This window comes from Cavia porcellus, unplaced genomic scaffold, assembly GCF_034190915.1.
Source record: "Cavia porcellus strain 051 isolate PalLab524CR breed Dunkin Hartley unplaced genomic scaffold, mCavPor4.1 scaffold_9, whole genome shotgun sequence".
Lineage (NCBI taxonomy): Eukaryota > Metazoa > Chordata > Mammalia > Rodentia > Caviidae > Cavia > Cavia porcellus.
This window is the reverse complement of record NW_026947492.1, coordinates 23232462-23237940: the sequence shown is the minus strand read 5'-3', so window position 1 is coordinate 23237940 and position 5479 is coordinate 23232462. Positions and strand designations below refer to the sequence as shown.

The window sequence follows — 5479 nt, the reverse complement described above, 5'->3', positions numbered from 1 at the left end:
GATAATCTTCTGTTTTATTTTGTTTTGTTTCGTTCCTTTTTGTTTTGTTTTGTTTTGCTTTGCATGTTTGTGTTTTTTGTTTTGTTATGTTTCATTTTGGTTTCCTTTGCTTTGTTTGGGTAGCACTGCCGATTCAACCCAGGACTCTTGCCTGCTAGACATGTGCTTTCCCTCTGAGCAAGGCTGGGCTGTCTTCTCCAACTCAAGGCAAGGTACCTTGGTCTCTTAAAAGAAAGAAAAACGTGAAAGGGAAGGGGAGGGGAGGAGAAGGAGAGGAAGAATATAGCGTAAGGAGGCGATGGCAGGGTCACCTGATTGTTTCCCTTTTCTTAAACTGCAGCTTTTATCAAAGAGTCAGTCTCTGGTGAGCCAGAACCAGGTACTAAATAGGGCCTGAGAGAAAGGCGAGGGATACTCATGGCCAAAGGGACAGGACTGTGCATCCTTTTGCATATTTTCTCAGCCGAAGACCATGTACCATTCTCTTTTGTTCATCTGTCACAGAACATGTATCGCTTGCTCTGCTATCTTAGTGTTTTTAGTTTTTTTCATTGTAGAATGGACACAAAAGCAAGACAGTCTAAAGGTGTGTTTGTAATTTCTTTGAAGACAGGGGTTCATTGGCCTACCTAACCCATGTCACAGACGCAAGTCATAAACATTTCTAACTCTAAGATTCGCCGTGGCTCCCTGGGCCTTGGTCTCACAGTATTCTCCGCTATGACGTTCCTTGGCGGAGCTTTAGAATCACCACTGCTGTGCCGACTCTGAAAGCCTGTGGTAGAGAAGTAGTGAGTTTCCTCATTAAATCTCTTCGTGTCTTCTCCCTACTTACCCAGGCAGGGCTGGCCAGGCTGAGGTTGGGCCTTAAAATGCTCCAGGAAAAGCAACCTCAAAGTCCTGGCAGAAGGAGCCTCCTGAACTGCAGTATCTATGTGCCTCTTACTGTACTCAAGTATTGCATAAAAAGGCAAAAGCGAGATCTGATGTCTGATGCCCAAAAACCTCTTGGAAAAGTTTTTGCTGCCAGCAGAGGGGTTTGTCTCTGGGGAATAGATTCAGCCAATCAGAGGCTTTTCTAATGACATCATACTTTGTCAACTGTTTTATTGGTGGGAAAGCTCTTAGGTGTTGTGAGGATATAATTTCCAGTGCTGCTCAGGGAAAATAGTCTGTGGCTTCGCTTAGGGTTCCACAGAATTCCATCATGCTTGTATTTCCAATCAAGCTTAATCTGTTTGGCACTTGTTAAAAACTGGGAAATGAAGAAACTTTCCTTTCCTCAATCTCTGAAGCAGCTGATGCCTCGTGTGTGTCATTGTGCTGGCGTCCGGACTCTGAGGTCGGCTGATTTCTTCGATGGAGGCCTTAGGTTGCTAATCAGCACAGCATCAGTGCAAGCCAGAGGGTAGGAAATGAGGCCACCACAGGTCAGGCTGTAGAAAGAAGTATTTTAGGTGGGAAGGAAGTCAGAGAGCATGCCACTCATGCCTAGATTTCCATCAGAGGAATTCACAGGCATGCGCATGCCACAGTTCCGCTATGCACAGAGCTGCAGCGCTAAAAATAGCTGGGAGCTGACTTCCCTCCTTTCCTCTGTGTTGTCCCCAGCCCTGGAGCTTTTCCTCCCCCAGACAGAGACCCTTCTGTCTGCCAGCCTGGGATGGAATTAGCACACCGCGTCTGCTCATCTCAGCATCCTGCAGCAAGAGGCCACGGCTGGCGCAGCTCTGCTCACCACGAGGTTGTGTCCCTTGGTTACCTGAGTCCAGGAGGCCCTCACACTTGCCCTTAACCACATATTAAAAGGATGTCATCAGCTGAGTCATTCTCTGTCTCAGTCATTCCAGACAGCAGGCAGTCCCTGCCCCTGCCACCTCCACCACAGCCTTTGCCTCTGGATAACCCACCCACCGCACCTTGCGGGGAAACCACAGACTGGCCCTACCTTGCTTCCAACGGAATCTTCTTCCACTCAATTCTTTTCTCTCAGCTTTTACCTTTGCTCCCCTCTTCCCAAGCGTGCAACACTTCCTTATGGGAGTCTCTAGCTGTGCTAGCGACTCCCGGATGGCTTTATGTATTTCAGCTCTTTAAGTTTGATGTAGCACCTTGTGTCTTCTACCTCACTACCTCCCTAGGGCACAGAAGCAACCCTGGGCCCAAAATCAAATGCCCTTGGAATCAGAACAGGAATGATAATACTTATATTCCTGGAATTTTATAAGAATAACAGCCCCAGGTCCTAGTTCGTCTGAGAATGGGGACATGTCATAAATACCAACTGATATAGCTTGATTTTTTTAGTATACCTTTTTGGTTCTCGAAATCTTAGCAAATAGGTGATTTTGGACATCAACAAGTCACAGTGACAATGAGATGACTCCTTTTGATAATTGGCACCTGCCTCCTATGGCCCTCAGAGTTTGGGAGGGGAGTAGAAGCCACCTCCAGTGGCACATTCAGGACCAAGGGAAGCAAAATTTCAAAGGGGCATGTGGTGGTGCTCTCATTTGTCACAACAAAGGGCCTCTCTTCACTGCTTCCTCTGACTCTTCCCCCTGCTCTTAGTCTCAGCTGACATCTACTAATTAGTTCCCATGGAGGTGTTAACGGATAAGGCCTGTCTGATAAAGCTGAGCTGATACTGGCGCAGCCAGGCCTCCTCTCACATCTGCAAAGCAGTCTCTCAAAGACAGAAACACTTTGCAGGCCCCAAGAAACATTTTACATGAGAGGAGAGAGGATTGAGAGGAGCTGGGGTGGTGGAGATCCCTGGTGGAGTGTGTACTTGATATGCTCAAGGCTCTGGGTTTTTTCCCCACCACCAAAAAAAAAAAAAAAAAAAAAAAAAAGAATGCTCGAAGGCAGGTGGTACATTTGTCCCTAAAGTAGCAGCTTGAAAATGGATTAAGGTTTCTTGAATGCAGGACTCAGTCTATGGGGCACCCCTCAGGCTCCCAGCCACCTCACCTCTCAGCATTTTCTGGAAGGGAAACTCTCCGAAATCTCACCCTTCCAGACAATCCCTGCCACTTGTCCCCTTTACTTCAGGAGTACCAGACAAGGACAGCTCTTGTCAAGGACACCCTGGTTTGTCATGCTCAGATCTCATGCTTACTGGCAGGATCCTTGCTCCATCCCAAGAAGGAGCAGCCCTATAAACTTTCTGCCCTAGATACTCCCTTGCTTCACCTTAATCCCGATTTGCAGAGCTGAGGACCAGTGGGTATGTGCATGCTACCCATTCTCAATTAATTTGGGATGTGCAGAACATTTCATTAATCACTGCTTTACTTCAGCCTCACCAGAGCCACTTTGGCATTTGGAATTCTTGCCTCTTAGAGCACTTTCTGCATTCTGCACTGTCCCAGAACATCAAATCTGGCATCTGTGCACAAGGGAGGCATTTAATTAAGGAGGTAAAAACTAAATTTTCTTAAAACACTTTTCAAAGAAACAAAACATGAGACCTTGAGTTTTTGCCAGAGTCCAAAATAAACCAATCATGGTAGCCTAATAAGTAATGATTACTCAGCCAGCATAGGTGCTTTTTTCTCCCTCCACCCTAGTTCTCTGAGTCAGTAACTAGTGTTGCATATGTGTGGCTACTCCCAGTAGCAAAGGGCAGTCGAGGAACCAAGTGGCTATTTTTTACAAGGTTGTCTTACAAAAGCTGATCTCAGCCAGTGTATCAGTTTTGCTCGCTGATCCAGCCTCCTTGAACGCACTCTGCTTAAGGTACTGAGCCCTCAATCCTCAAGTGCAGCTCCGCTTTATTCCGGGCCAGTGCAGACCAAGACACATGAACGAGGAATGATGGGTCTTTCCGTTCTAGTTGAGGCTCCCCAGGCTTGAGGCCCTAGGGAACAGTATTCCCCAGAAGCTGCAGTCTCCCTTCCTCCTTCGTGTTTTACTAAAAGTGTTACAGATAGCGTGTGTGGTGGCCCACACCTGCAACCCCAGCACTCAGGAGGCTGAGGCAGGAGGACTCCTACAAGTTCAAGGCCAGCCTGGGTTACATAGTGACTTCAAGGTCAGCCTGGGCTGTGTAGCGAGACCTTGTCTCAAACAAACGTTACAGAAAACTAAGTTATTTAGAAATTATATTGAGTCAGAGAGGGATTGGGTCACCGAGAAAGACAGCACAAAAAAATGAAGACATTAGAATTGTGGCTGGAGGGAAATCTGAAGACAAGCAGGCCTTACAAAGGATACAGTAGCCAGGCCTGCAGGCCTCTCTAAAGATAAACGGCAACTTGAGCTTATACTATAGTTAGTACCACCTGGGCTGGTGGACCAGATAGGCGTCAGACACCCAGACAGGCGGGTGACCAAGCACCTGGACCCATCCCTTCCCAAAAATGCCTTTCTTCTTTCTGTAAACCCTCACTAGGTGATTTGTTTCCCTATTGGATCAATGTAAACTAAGCGGCTATGTTTGTAATCTTCTAAACTGATTGTAGTTTGACCCACATTGTATCCATGCTGTGATTTTGTATATAAATTATCTCTGACAAAGAGCCTCGCTGGCCACACACTCAGGACCATTCCTCGAAATCCAGGAGCTATTCTTCTCCTTAATTCCAATCAAACTCCCTAACTTACTTCTTTGGTTAGTGACTTCATTCCCCAGCGTTGGGAGACCACACATTTAGCCCATCTGATCTCTAATAAATTGGGGATTATTTTTCTCATGTCAGAATGCCCAAGTACTTACCTCATGCTCTCTGTGGAAGAAGAGTTTTCCTTCAAGGTGAAACCTGTTGGGAAGCCTCATGCTTTGTGAGTCCCTGCTAAATTCTTTCACAAGCTGGACTTTGCTCTCGTAGCCCAGCTACTTGCTACGATCCTGATCCAACCATTCTGGTCCCTGAATAGCTCTGCCTTCCTGGCATTTGCCATGCTTCCTGCTGTGTTCCCACAATCTGTCCAGGCTATGTCTGGATCGATGCTCCATCTCCTCTGGGAGTTTCTATGTAGACTTGATCCCCAGTTTGAAGTGTGAGCTTTTCCCACAGGCCAGGGCACTGCTGGGTTGGTTTCTGTGGTCCGCCTCACCCAGGCCCATTTAAATCAAACTGTCTACACATTGTAGCCTGCTGTTTCTTGAGATCTGGGCTCCAAGAGTAGCTCCCATTGGAAGCAAACTGCTCAAGTCCCTCTCCCACCCCTACCCTACGTTCTTGCCCGTGACTCTCATTCCTGACTTTGGCACTGCCCAGCTCTGGCTGTCTTCCCAACTTTTTCCATCTTATTTGGACCTTGGCTCTTCTCCCCGAATCCTTGCCAGCTCACTGTTCTGCTTAGTGTTTCTGTTATTCCAAGCAGGGGGTTTATTTTGTGCTTTCTAGGCCCTTCTCCTAGCCAGCCATTGTCCTATCTTGGTCCTTAGTCTTCCATCTCTCCACCCAGTAATAGTGTGAGGCTTGCCTTTCTGAATTAACAGAGTATATGATTAACTGGTCCTCTACCTTAA

The 5479-nt window shown here is 47.0% G+C and overlaps 1 long non-coding RNA gene across 1 annotated transcript; it reads right to left on the bottom strand.

Moving 5' to 3' along the window:
• Positions 1 to 587: 587 nt before the first annotated feature.
• LOC106028248 (uncharacterized) lies at positions 588 to 5145 on the bottom strand. Its single transcript, XR_001201856.2, has 2 exons — positions 4721 to 5145; positions 588 to 1436 (listed from the first exon to the last, which is right to left on the bottom strand). It is a non-coding gene; the product is annotated as an uncharacterized LOC106028248 (long non-coding RNA).
• Positions 5146 to 5479: the final 334 nt, after the last annotated feature.